This window comes from Tenrec ecaudatus, chromosome 1, assembly GCF_050624435.1.
Source record: "Tenrec ecaudatus isolate mTenEca1 chromosome 1, mTenEca1.hap1, whole genome shotgun sequence".
In the NCBI taxonomy this organism is placed as follows: Eukaryota; Metazoa; Chordata; class Mammalia; order Afrosoricida; family Tenrecidae; genus Tenrec; species Tenrec ecaudatus.
This window is the reverse complement of record NC_134530.1, coordinates 58,716,731-58,730,867: the sequence shown is the minus strand read 5'-3', so window position 1 is coordinate 58,730,867 and position 14,137 is coordinate 58,716,731. Positions and strand designations below refer to the sequence as shown.

The 14,137-nt window shown below is 53.8% G+C and overlaps 1 pseudogene; it reads left to right on the top strand.

The window, feature by feature from the left end:
• The first annotated feature begins 782 nt into the window (after positions 1 to 782).
• Positions 783 to 14,137, top strand: part of LOC142423173 (mediator of RNA polymerase II transcription subunit 7-like) — a 32,748-nt pseudogene continuing 19,393 nt past the window's right edge.

Here is a 14,137-nt window from a genome sequence, read left to right as displayed (position 1 = left end):
TGAGGGCATCCTTAGCCAATTGCTTTGACTTTGCTATTTGATGCTCCTCCATCCAGTTCTACCCCGTCAGGAAGTCCCCAGGCAGTTTATGTGAGGCCCTCAGCTCCACCTGAGACCCCTAACTCCACGCAGAGCTGCCCTCAGCTGACTGGAAGGCTAGAGAAGCTGGGCAGCTGAGGGGTAAGGATGCAGAAGTCACGTGGTCCCCAAAGCACTATCCCTTTGAGAGGATCAGCTCCCTAGTTCCTGCTTCATGATTCCCAGATATCTCTGGTAGCCGCACATCTGGGGGACACAACTGGAAGGGGCACACACCCAGGGCTTCTGACTTGGGGCACCCAGCCTCCTGAGGCCTGCAGCCAGCTGCTTCCCAGGCTGCTGGCCCTGCCTCCTCTCCCCGAGGGACCTTAGGGCCTGAGGCCGGAAGGCTCTGTGAGCTGATTACCCCTGGGGTCTCTGGGGTGAAGGAACAGTCAGTAGGCGGCATGGGTCCTGGCCTTCCCGCCTACCTTATCAGGACTGAACACCCTTCCGCCTCACGAGGCGTTCCCAGGGGGAGCCATGGACGTTGAGGGGGTCACACAGCTGTCCTGGTTCAGTGGGGCTCTGTGGCTCTCTGCACCCGGACAGGTGGGTAGGGGTAGAAACAGCACTGAGAAGCCAAACATCACTTCTGTTATTTTTTCCGTGAGATTCACCTGGCTGATTGGGTTGGTTCAGGCTGATATTCCAGTACCACTATCCAGACTTTCCTCCCTGAGCTCATGTCTTTTCTGGTGAAAATGGAGGGCAGGGACGAGGCCCAGAAGTTTGCTGGCATTCAGGAATGGCCACAGGTGAGCACTATCTTTCCCTGGAGGTGCCCCTCAATCTTTCATCCAACCCTGTTCACCCTTTTGTGACTTTTGGGCCAAAGTAGTGTCCTCTGGGGTTTAGAGGGAAACTGCTATGCCACTCTGGATGCATGCTGCCATCTGGTGGGGGCCTGCATACCTGTGTGGTTCTGAAGAATCAGGCCTCATCCCACCAACCTCAGAACCAGAGACTCTTTGGGACATATGTGTTCCACTCATGGTATCAACATTAACCCCTAGGAACCTTTCCCATTTTACTCAAAATGCCTCCCATGACTGAAAACACATGGTTTCAACAACAAGGACAAAATTCAGAGCAGAAAATAATTTGTTCTTGAAAGGGTTAAGGGGGCTGGGGAGCATTTTGGGGGCTTTGGGTGGTATCTTGCCCCTCCCCCGGCCCTCTGGGGTCAGCAGCTCTGGGTCTTATGTGACCTCTGTCCTTGAGGGTCACGGTGGGCAGATGGGCTAGGTCAGGCTTGAGTCCAGGCTGAACAGAGGCGCCCTGCTTCTAGAAGGCCATCTGGCAGCCACCCTCCTAGCCTGTGGCCCCAGTTGGGATGTGGACCCCGAGGCAGACCCGTCCCAGAGAAGAAGGAAAGGCAGGCCTCTGTCCACTCCCGGGCCGTCTTTGGGCTCTGCTGGGCAGGGTGCTACTCTGAAGCTTGCCTAATCCTCTCAAGACCCCTGCAAAGCAAGACTGACTCCACTTTCATAACTCAGGCAGCTGAGACGCAGAGGCCACCGTGTACGCCGGTGTTACACACACAGGAAGGAGTCCCATCCACGTCTGCTGCCTGGGCGCTCTTTCCTATGCCAAGTGAAGCTCGCCGCCCCCTTTGTCCTTCTTTTCCGCCAGTGGAGGTGGACGGTGGGAAACACTGTGAGGACTTCCTTCCCTCTTCTTCCCTTCCATCTCTAGAGACCTCTGTCCTGCCCATGATTCCCAGACACTCCGGGGCCGGGGGCTCCGGCCTGGCTGGGCTGCAGGCTCAAATCTCCAGGGGCCACCAGGGAATGAATGGGTTGTCACTTCTTGACCTGTCCTCACCTCCACACACCCCTCTGCCCCCACCAGTGACCACAATGGCCTCAGGCTGATCCAGGCCTGCTTTATTGGAAGTGGAGAACAATGCTCTGGGGGAGGGGCCACAGGCCTGGGAGCCACCAGCTGCTGTACAGCACTGCTTCTATAGTGCCAGGAAGTTGGTGAAGGCCGCTCCTTGTGTGGGGTCTGGGGTGTGTGTATGTGGGGGGGTGTCTAGAGCAGCAGTTCCCAACCTGTGGGTCGCGACCCCTTTGGGGGTCAAACGACCCTTTCACAGGGGTTGCCTAAGACTATTGGAAAACACATATTTCCAATGGTCTTAGGAACCGAGACATCGCTCCTCTATCCGTCTCCATGCAGGTCTGCCCACGTGCAGATACGCCGACCTAGGAGCACCTGGCATGAACACTGTTACCTATGCTACACCAGGCTTTAAGACAAATTTTCATTTATTTATAATTAGAAATAAATATTTCACAATGTATAATTATATATTGTTTTTGTGATTAATCACTATACCTTAAGTATGTTCAATTTGTAACAATGAAAATACACCCTGCTTATCAGATATTTACATGACAATTCATAACAGTAGAAAAAGTACAGTTATGAAGTAGCAACAAAATAATGTTATAGTTGGGGGGGGTCACCACCACACGAGGAACGGTATGAAGGGGTCAAGTATTAGGAAGGTTGAGAACCCCTGGTTTAGAGAGAGATCCCTATCGCAGTACCTAACACCCCCCACCCTGCTAGCTGCCTCATTAACTAGGTGATCCTGGACAAGGACTTTTCTTCATCTCTGTGCCCTTACCTTTAATCAGGGGGTTTACTACCTGCTTCACTAGGTAATGATGAGCTCTGAAGGCACAATGGGCCGCTAACTGCAAGGTCGATGGTTCAAACCCACTAACCACTCCATGGGAGACACACGAGGCCCACAGTTCCCATAAAGATTTTCAGTCTCAGAAATCCTAAGGAGCAGTTCTACTCCATCCCACACCATCACTACAGAGTTGTCATGCCTCCAAATCTACTCAGTGGCAGGCCACTTGGCTTTGTCTGGTAACCTTGTATTAGCCCCCTCTTGCCCTGGTCTTCCTGCTTCTTGGCGGGTGGTCTTGCTCTTTGAGCAGCATCTTCTGGGAGGCCAGGCACATGCTGGGCAAGGCTCTGCCACATTCAGCCGAGCTGGGAGAGCAAGCAGACCTTGCTACCTCTGCTCCCGCTGTGGTTTGTTTGCAACTTGGAGGATGGTGGAGGGATCATGACTCTCCACTGTGGAAGATGGACTTAGGGGGTGACTTCATTGCATCTGTGAGCCCACCAAAGGTTCTCAACGAGAGCAGGGTGACCAGAAGACCCTCGGGGTGCATGTGGTAGGCAGGTAGCACAACTTGGAAGCTTCTCCTCAGTGTAAGACCCAAGGGTCTAGAATTGGGGTGCCTGAGGGTAGGGTTGGGGAGATGGAACTAGGGAAACCTGTGGAGCCTTTAAACATAGATCAAACTTTGTTATGAATAGGTTTGGGTAGGATTTAGCCAGGGGCTGCATTCCCCCTTGAGTTAGAAGTCCGGGTGAGTTGTGTGACATCATCGTTAGGTGAGAAAAAGTGGAATTCTGTAGGAGAGCCTGGGAGCCTGGGCAGGGGCACACAGGGAAACCCTGCCCCCAGCCTTGCCTTGCTGTATTTTCAGAGACAGCACAGGAAGTGGGCCTTCACAATGTCAGGATACAGGAAACTATCGGACTACTGAAGGCCACTTCCTGTGAGCCGCTCATTCGCATACATTTGTCACTGGCTATCAGGACTTTTGGGCCCTGCCATTGTCTGGAGGGGCTGCAGGAGGCTGGGGACCGCAGCAGAGGCTGCTGGACACAGAATGCACTATTGTGCTAAACTGGCGGCGCCCAGTGGGGCGGGGAGCAAAGGGGTGGATGAGAAGGGGCCAATGGCCTCTCATGGTTATCACTGGGACAATGGGGTTGGGGGCTGGGGTGGGCTCCTGCTCCTGGGAGCCTGAACTTGGAGAGGGGCCGGCTGCAGGGGGAGCCTGGCTCCAGGCACAGTGCCATCCAGACCTAGATTTTGAAATCATAGGCCATCGCTATTGGCTGTGTGCCTTTGGCCAAGTCCCCTGACCTCTCTGAGCTTCAGTCCTGCCCCTGTAAAATAGAGCCCCACAGAGGGATGAGCACACTGCACTCTGCGGGAAGGGTTCAGCTCGAAACCAGGCGCACGTTGTTATTATGGTGAGTTGCCACCGAGTTGGCGCTGACTCATGGCAACCTTTTGTATAACCGAGCAAAGCATCCCCTTGCCCGTGTTGTCCTCACGGTTATTGGCGTGACATATATTCAAAGCAAAGCCTCAAACCCGCCGTCATCAGACGGTTTCCGACAGGTAGAACCCCTGTAGGACGCAATGGAACTGCCCCACAGGGTTCCCAAGGCTGTCATCTTGATGCGAGGGGCCCCGGGGGTGTAGTGGTTAGAAATACTCAGCTGCTAGTCAAAAGGCTGGCAGTTCGAACCCTCCACTCACTCTGAAGAAGGCAGGCTCATTTGCTGCTTCTGTGACGGTAAGAACCTTGGAAACTCCCTGGGGAAGTCCTAGCCTGTCCTCCTGCATTGCTTCTGGGCGGCAGGTTTTGTGGGTTGTTTGCCGATCTTTCTGGAAGCAGACAGCCTCTCCGGTGGAGTCAGTGGTGAGTTTTGCATCTCCAGCCTTTCAGCTAGCAGTGGAGCGCTTCACCACTGTGCCACCAGGGTCCCTATGGCGCGTGTTCCAAACCAAACCTGCTGCCATCAAGCCACTTGTGACTCAGAGTTACTGTACATATTAGAAGTCTGAAAAACGTCCATCCCCTCTCCACCCTCACCTCCTTCCCTTCCAAGTCACTTCTGACCCCAGTGTCTGGTCTGTCAGGGCACGAGAGTGTGTGTCTGTGTGCACGGGGTCTGGAGAGTTCTTTTAATATCAGCCCAAACAAAGCACAACACTGCTTTCCTTTATGCCAAGAATATCAATCCGACTGTTAATTATCCCCACGAATGGACGGCCCAGGAGCACGTGCTCTTTCTTTGGCCATGCGCCTTTGGCCTTATGTGTGAATCTGGGAGTGTCTGAGTTCCACAAGTTCACTCCAGGCGGATTGGTGAAGCGGGACAGAGCAGACCTAGCACCAGAAGAGAGGAGCTAGACAAGTGTCGAGGGTCTGCCCTATTCAGCTCCGTGACCCCTCAGCCGCGAGGAGACTGGCTTTCTTTCCTGGCTGTGCAAGGTGGGATTACCATGGATTTTGGAGTGAGACAGCCTGGGTTAAATGTTGGCTCTGGCACTTACGAAATGGTGCTCCATTAATATCAACTCAATGCCCCCTCAGTGAAACCTCTCCCTCCTTCCCCATGGTGACCATCACCCGGCTAGCTGTTCCTTCCCCTTCACTCTCTCTGACTCCAGCCCTGCCCTCTGCACGGAGCCCCTCAAACCTGCACATGGTTCAGAGTTTGGGTTTCAAAGGTCCCCCTCCCCCATCCCTTGGGAAAGCTAGGGCCACACTGTTCAATATGGCCACCACCGGCCCCAGGTGACTATTGACATGAAGTCAATACATATTCAGTTCCCCAAGCTCACTAGCCCCATTTCAAGCGCTCATGAGTCACATGCTACCAGAGACTATTGCATTGCGCAGCGGTGGCAGGACATTGCAGGATGTGCTGAAGGGGGTGGTCTCCCACCGAGTTCAAGAAGCATACCAGAGGACAATGGAGAGAGGAGGTCCAGCATGCCCCCACTCTCCTGTACTTGGTCTGTGGGATCAGGACCCTTCATGCAGGGCCACTTCCTCTACCAGAAGAGTTAATCCCAAGTGTACTTGGTCTAACATCAGAGGGCTCTGGGGCTGGACTGAGAATGCTGCTCTGGTTGGGCCATCTCCAGGCCTTGGGGACTCACCATGCTCCCTGTGGGCTCCGGGGCCTTTATGGAGGTGGGGCTGTGAGTACTTAAGCCTGGGGAGAAGCTTTGATCTACAGCTGATCGTGAGCATGGCTCCGGGGCCAAGCGGTGTTGTGTTCTACTGTGCATGGGTCTCCATCAGGTGGGGGCTGACTCAGTAGCAGAGAAGAATAATGACAAGACCGAGAAGTCACAACTACCAGGTAGTGGTTGTTAGGTACTGTTGAGTTGGTTTCAGCCCATCGTGAGCCTATCTACACCATCCAACAGAACAAAGCACGTCCTGGTCCTGCACCAGCCGCCCAGCTACCATAAGACCCCCATCTCCAAGCCTGCTGCTCGAAGCCTTCTCCATCGTTGTGTCCCATGCTTGGGGTGCAAACCACAGCCAAGTGCATGGCCTTTCTCTGACCTCAGTGACGTAATGTGTCTCCCAAGAGTTGATTGGAGTTCCAGCATGTTACCCTCAGTGTCTCCTTTACATAGTTGGCTGCTGGTGCTGACTCCCTTACTTCACTCACCTGGCTGTGCCATGGTCAGCTGCTGGGTTCTGGAATGAGCATTGCTGCCAACAGCATAGGGTCATGGGCATCAAGAACTTATCTGTCTAACATTGGCTACATTTCCCCAATTATACAGTCTTTAAGCCCTGCTCTCCTACCTGGCTAGGCCTGGCACTCTGACTAGCTTAGCCAGGCACCCCTACCCAGGTGTGTCTGGGATTTTGCTGTGAACATATCCACCTTCTGGAACCCCGTTTCTGAAATCTGTCTTCTTGTATCAGCACAGTGATGGGAAGACCAATGTGTTGGGCTAGATTGTGCCCCTGGGAAAGTTAATCTCTGCCGAAGTATTCGATGCCTTTCCTTCTCTACCAGTTTTCACCGGGGGTGAAGTCCCAGATGCCTAGCAACCAAGGTCATGGTGTTTAACAGATTGAGGAAGACCCTGCTGGCTTTCCCTCCTCCGGCAGGTACATGGACCAGTTGCTGAGGTTGAGAGATGGTCCAGGGTTCTTCCTGAGGCCGAGTCATCCCCAAGCTTAGGGTTTTGTAGTCCAGTGGATGCTTTGGTCCATTGTTCAGTTCACAGTTGGGGACCCCGAGGCAAAGAAGAGAAGTGGCCCTAGGGGTCTGAGTGGAGATCAGACCTTCGTCTTGCTGCCATTGGTCCGAGGACCGCCAACCACTTTCTCCACCCCAGCCTGACCCTCTTCCCCAGTACAGAACAAGTCATCCTCTGCCCCCCCACCTGACTCATCTTCTCATTTTTCCACCTGCCCTGTGAAGCTGTGGTCAGAGAGGAGGTCCCCAGGGTATCAGAAGGATTCCAAATATACTAGAGACACCCTTCCCCCCTCCCCACCACCCATTCCTGCCTCTGCCTTACTCAACTGCCAGCTGCAGGGTGGGGGCATCCAGGAAGGTGTCTTCATCTCATAAGCAAACAACGTGCTATTGTCAGGAGAAACCCAAGGGACAGCCCAGCGGGTGCCCTCCAACCGCCCGAGTTGTCTGTGTCTGGCAATGTTGCCTTTTGCGTTTCCTATCTGGGGAAGGGTGTAGCCTTAGGCAAGCAACCCAAATCTCACTTAGCCTTGTTCAGGCAAGACTGCCCCCATAGAACAATGGACTTGATGACAGCCAGCAAGGCTCCCACTCTCCCCCTTCTCTGCCTCGCACTTCAGAAACCAGGGTGACGACTGGTGGGCTCATTTGGTACAGGCTCTGTCACAGGAGGGGTCTGGCTTTGGTCCCGGGTTTTCCAAATCCAAAACTCCCAGAGAAAGGGCACATGGGCCCAGTTAGTCATCCTTTTGACTACTAGGGTCTGGGGAAGAAGGCTCAGGTAAGAACATAGCCGTTCCTGCAGGGGGTGGGACCACAGTTTCCTGAAGACAGACCCTTTCTTAGATGGCATTGCAACAGGAGCCAGGCATGACCATTCACATCTCGGGCAGGCCAGGGGCTCCCAGTGGTGGACTTAGCCCTTCCCACTACAGTGGTGATTTCTCTGCAGACATGCACTGGTCTTAGAAATAGAAGTGAGGCGAGGGAGGCTCAGAGGACTGATTGGGCCTTTAGGGTGGCCCAGGCAGCGTGGCATAGTTTATGTGATCAGAATGGCCTCTGTGGACCCAGAGAGAGCCACATCAGCTTTGTGTGGGCCTTAGTCCCTCTGAGCCTGACCCCCGTGTAGTGTGAGATTCCCGGGCTGCCCAGCCTGTGTTACAATACCGTTGCACTGTCCTCAATGACATAGTCACTGACTCATCTGCTGCACCTCGTCTTCTACCTGCTTGGAGAGTTTCCCTGGGTGTCTCACATGAACCCCCAGTTTGTTCTTTTGGGATCAGTCTGGGACTTCAAGTCACTAAAGAGTCCAGGGTCCCTGGAAGCATTCTCATTCTGTGCCTGGTGGCCCCCTCGTACCCTCAGGCTGCAGCCTGGGTGTCGGCTGGTCGCTGAACTGGAGCTACCTGGAGTCCATGAGAAAGTGGCCAGGAGGCCCCTCTCCCAAGCTTAGTAATTAACACATTGTCACTGGGCCAAAGCAGAGAGGCTTGTAGGCCTTCTCTTGTAACTCAGAGCTCCCCCATCCCTGGGAAAGAAAGCTCACTGGGCCTCAGCCAGCAACCCTTCTTCTTCCTGGACTCTGACCCCATTCAGGGAGTGGGGCTGTGGAAAAGCCATCCGGCTCAGGCCCCCTTTTCCCCCAGACCCTGTCCTCCTGTACACTGCATCCGTGGTGGACCCTCCAGTGCGGGTGGATGCTGGGGCTGGGGAGAGGCAGTGTATGTAGTTTCAGTGTTCCCGAAATAACCCGACTCCAATCCCACTTAAGGCTTACCTAGAAAGACCTGCTTCCCCAGCATAGCAAGTCTCTTTTGGAAGGGTTAGTGTGTCCATGGGGAGCCCTGGTGGCACAGTGGTTAAAGAGCTCAGTTGCTAACTAAAAGGCTGGAGGTTCAAACTCACTAGCTACTCTCTGAAGACGGAAGTGGCCACCTGCTTCCATGGAGGTTTATAGCCAAAGTTCCACTCTGTCCTACAGGGTCACTGTGAGTGGTGTGGGTTTGTTATTTTAATTTTGCTCATTAAAGAAGATTCACGCTAGATGTTCAACAAATATTCCCTTTCCTTAATCTGAATTTAGGAGTGATCAATCTCTTCCTTTTGTAGAACAAACAAATGAGTACAAACCCAAACAAAGCCCTCCCAGTTTCATTGCGTGGATTCTCACTCACAGAGACTCATGTCCTTCAGATAGGGCTGCACACAGGGGTTTCACTTGCTGTGACCTTTTGGAAGGTCAAAACCCAAGGCCACCAAGCCCATTCTGACTCATGGCAACCTTGTCGAGGGTCTCCATGACTAAAGATTTATAGAAGCAGATAACCTCCTCTTTTTTCCCATGGGGTGGTGGGTGGGTTTGAACCACCGACCTTGAAACTAGCAGCTCAACACCTAGCTCACAGCACTACCAGGGATCCTTATTTCTTTGTAGTTCATCCGTACAACATCCTTGGGGAGGGTGAGGATAGAGACTCAAGAAGGGTTGGGCTAAAGGTCTGAGAAGGTTCCCTGAAGTCTGTTGGGTGGGGGGAAGTTTGGGATCTCTCTGAGGGGAGGGTGTCTCCCCAAGTTAGATGTGCTGGGCTCTAGGAGCCAGGCCTAACTCTCCGCCATGCCCTCGGCTTCCGGCCAAGGCCCTCTGGATCACTCGGTCCACAGTGAGAGCTGGGGCCAGTCCGTTGACCCGAGAGGGCAGCAGCAGAGGGCTTGTCCCAGGGGACCAGGCAGGAGAAAGAGTCAACTGGAAGTGGCTTCAGGAACATTGAAGCTGGTGGCTTCTCAAGTGTACAGGGGTGTCCTTTACCCAGGGAAGTGGCCACTATGACCTGCTGTCTGTCCACCAGCCGTTATTGGCCATAGAAGCCAAGTTCAGCCACAGCCCCCTGGGAGTGTATATGCACGTGCACACACACACACGTGCGCGCGCACACACACACGCGTGCGCGCGCGCACACACACACACGCGTGCGCGCGCGCACACGCACACACACGTGCGCGCGCGCGCACACACACACGCACACACGCACACACACACACACACACACACACACACACGGGCTCTTCCCGTCTTCGGCTGCTCTTCTCTTGGGAAGGTGCCCAGGCCTGCTCATTCCTCCTCCTCCCTCCCCTCCCCCCCCAGAGCCCCACCCCTGAGAAAGTACAACGCAGGGGTCCCCAGGGTTGTACAGGAAATACTTGCACTCTGGGGTCAGCCAGGCTATTTTCTGTCCCAGGACTGGAGGGAGGTGGGGCCAGGAGCAGCGGGTCACGCCACAGTCAGCTGTTTGCGGCCCCTGGGACTTTTTCTTTGCCTCTGCGTTTTGCAGACAGTGTCCCTGGGCTTCTTGGGGTCTCTCCAGCCTCCGGGGTTCTCTGGCAGGCCTCAAGGCAGGGGTTCCCTGCGCCCCCCCAAGGCGGCTTTGACCACCTTTCACTGGACAATTGCTTATGTTGCCTTTCAAAATGCTGCTCCCACTGCCTCTTCCTGGAAGCTTTCCCTGATCCCTCCGCTACAATTTGGATCCCTTTCTCTTTGCAGGCGGGCTGTTGTGGATGAGGTATGTCTGGCAGACCCTGAGGACATTGAGGGCAGGTGGCTGTCCTAGGGACTGTCCCTCCGTGCTTGCACACAGGTGCTCGCACTCCTAGCTACACCCATGTGTACCTGATGTGTCCGCTCACTCAGATTCGGGGGTGCTGCGACAGTCAAGCTTAGACTGGAGCAGACTGCCTGCACCAATGTGTCTGCTGGGTGACACTTGGCAAGCTACTGACCCTGCCTGTGTCTCATTCCCGGATGGTGCTCCCACTCCTTCACAGAGTTGCTGGTTGTCGTTGGTGTCGGTGGTGGTGGTGGAATGCAGGTACCCACACACCAAGTACTTCCAGCTGTCAGCTGTGCTATCCTTTCACCCCAACAAAAGGGAGGGAATCGCGTTTTCGGGGACTTCCCGCAGGAAGGAGACAGTGCAAGTTTTTGAGGAAAAGTTGGACCCTCTGCTTGGGGGTGTGTCCTCTTGTCCAGAGAGGGCTCCTTGCGTAGCAGCTGCTCACATGCCTCTTAAGGAGGGCGGGGTGAGCAGCCACAGGGAGGTGTGCCTGGTTTGGGGCCGGAATAGAATTGTTTGCGAGAAGAGCCTGGGTAAGATGTGGGGCAAGGGCCTGAGGAGGGCTCCTGCTGCGATAGTCATAGAGCAGAGGTTCTCAACCTTCCTCCTGCCACGACCCTTTCACACAGTTCCTTCTGTTGTGGTGACCCCAACCATAAGATGACTTTCGTTGCTACTTCATAACTGTCATTGTGCTACTGTGATGAATCAGGAGACTCCTGTGAAAGGGTTGTTCTAATCCCAAAGGGATCACGACCCACAGATTGTGAACTGCTGTCCTATGGGAACAGAAGCATAGCTGGGGAAACCAACACAGCTATCCAGCCTTGTTGGAGGCTAGGAGTCTGCAATGGGTCTCAGTGGGCCAACATTGGGAGCCTGCAGGGTCTGTGCTTCTCAGGAGACGCTAGGGGAGAATCCATTTCCTTGCCTTTTCCAGCATCTCTTGGCTCTCACTTTCCTTCCCCCACCTTCAGTGCCAGCGATGGGAGACAGGGTCCCCATATCTCCTCACCCTGACCTCCTCCTTTCTGCCACCCTCTCTCCCTGACAAGGACTCCAGGATGATTCTGGGCCCACCCAGGTCTTTCAGGAGATGCTCCCGGTTTCAGTGTAAACTGGTGAACCGTCTCCTCACATCTGCAGTGGGAAGTCCCCTTTGCCATGTGACTTGGCAGATTCACAGGCTCTGGGGATTAGGATGTGGGCATCCTGGAGTGTAGGGGGGATGGGGCAGGGGCTGTTGTTCCGCCTGCCCCAGGACTACGGGCACAGGGAAGGAGGCAGGGGAAGAAACATGTTGAAGGAGTAGGTATTTGGGGGATCATACTATGGGACACACATCTCATCTGTCTTCCTTACAAGATCCTGAGAGCTCCCTGAACCTACAGTCCTTGGCTGCCGTGTGGAATGCACTCTCTTTCGGGGAGATGTGAAGACATGGGAATTCTTTCAGGGTTGACAACAGGCCAAATGGAAGCTTTCCACAGCAAGGGTCTTTGAAAGCTGGGCCACGCTTTCTAACGCTCAACCCAGGTGAACCTGCCCTGAAGTCATATTCATGATCTATCTGGGGAGACCACTGTCTGGGAGGGAGGTCATGATGAAGACTCCCTGCGTAGCCTGAAGGGAGAAGACAGACGCCAGTGGGGGCTTCCTGGAGGAGGTGGCACCTTATCTGCGTTTTGAAGGATGCATAGAAGTGCACTAGGTGAATGAGGGGAAGGGTATTTTCAGTGACTGGTCTGTCAAGAAAAAGGACAAGGAGGTGAAGGTGGAAGCTTTCTCTGGTAGTTTCAACTAGCTGAGCTCGCATTTAGCAGCCCAACCGGTGACCGCTACGCCACCGGGGCGCTTGTGAACTACCAACAAGTCTTTTCCAGGGTCTTTCATAAGCAATAGGAACCCTGGTGGTTGCAGTGGGTAAGTGCTTGGCTAATTACTGAAAGGCTGGCGGCTAAAACCTATCAGCCGCTCCATAGAAGAAAGATGTGGCAGTCTGGTTCGGTTAACATGTAGAGTCTTGGAAACTCTTTGCGACAGTTCTACGCAGTCCTGTGGGGGTTCTAAGAGCTGGAATCAACAGTAACGGGGCTTTTCTTTTTCCCACTAAGAACACGAGGCAGTAGGGACTCAGTGGAAGAATTCTCATCTTCCAGGTGGGAGACCTGGGCTTGATTCCCGACCGACGCACTTCTTGTTAGGCCTCCGCTCAGCTGTCAGTGGAGGCTGCCGTGTCGCTATGATACTGAACAGGCTTCAGCAGAGCACCCCGGCTCAGACAGAGTAGGAAGAAAGGTCTAGGAACTGACTTCTGAAGATCAGCCAACGGAAGCCCCATGGCTCACGGTGGCCCAGTCTGCAGCTGATCATGCCACAGAGTGGACTCAAGGTCAGTTAGCAACAGCAACAGTAGAAAGAAGGGACCATTTCCCTCTTGTTTTCATATTGCACTTCTAGTATAACAAGAACTCATCACACCCGAAGAATCCTTCAAATTTACCAAATACTTTCATTTGAAGCATCTCCGCTGTGTTAGGCAGGACTCTCTAGAGAAACAAAACCAGGGCACTTATGATTATTTATATGTTTATACAGTGAGAAGAAATATAACAGCTTATTAGTCCACACAGCAGTACAGAGAGCTCAATTCAACTCACTTTTGTGGAACAGTTAATGTACTGAAGGTCCTTCAACTCACCAGGGCTGCTGGTCCAAGGTCAAGGAAGCAGACCGCAGTCTCCTCTCATGCAAGACAGGCAGAGTAGGCCCACAGGAAGCAGGCAGTAGGGTGGGGCACGATACGTTAGCAGCGAGGGAGCTGAGCAAAGGAGGCCCCATGACACGATCCACCGGCAGCATGGCAAAGCAGGTCCCGATGGCGCCATAACTCTAGTGATGCATGGCAAGGTAACATGATCCACGGGTTGGCTCGGCCCACAGGTAGTGCAGCACACAGTTGAGGGAAAGAACTAGCTCAAGCAGCAGCACCCTGGTCTGATCACCAGGGAGAAAGAGAGATGGGATGCCGACCTCCGAAAGCATTTATCTCACCCCTCCAAGCAAGCTTTGACCTGATTAAACTCCACCCCCATGTTCCTATGGAGGCCTACTTGGCAAAATAAACCTATCACAGGTTTATTTTTATTATTTTTTTAATTGAAGAAGCTGTGGCTCAGAGAACAATGTGATTGCTTTCCCTAAGGTTACACAGCCACATGGAGAGCCTGCATCGGCTCAGCAGCCCCGCTTTGCAATCAGATCCTGAGTGTTGCACATTGCTGGGTACTCTGCTCGAACTTCTGGTCAGGAGGCAGCTGGGATCTGGGTCTGGGTTTCCTAATGTTGCCTGTGATTGTTCTCCCCTCTTTCCTGGACAGAGTTTCCTGCGGGTGGAAGCGGGGCCCAGGCCTAGCAGGTGTGCATTGTTCATTTGCACCTGGGGGAATGAGCTCATAGAGGCAGAAGACAGACAAGGGAAGGCAGCACTGGGCTGAGTCTGACTTGGCCCAGATCCCTACCTCTGTCCTTACCTCCTCTCCTTGGAAACAGGCCCCTCTGAATCTTAAACTGGCAGGCCACAGACCTGG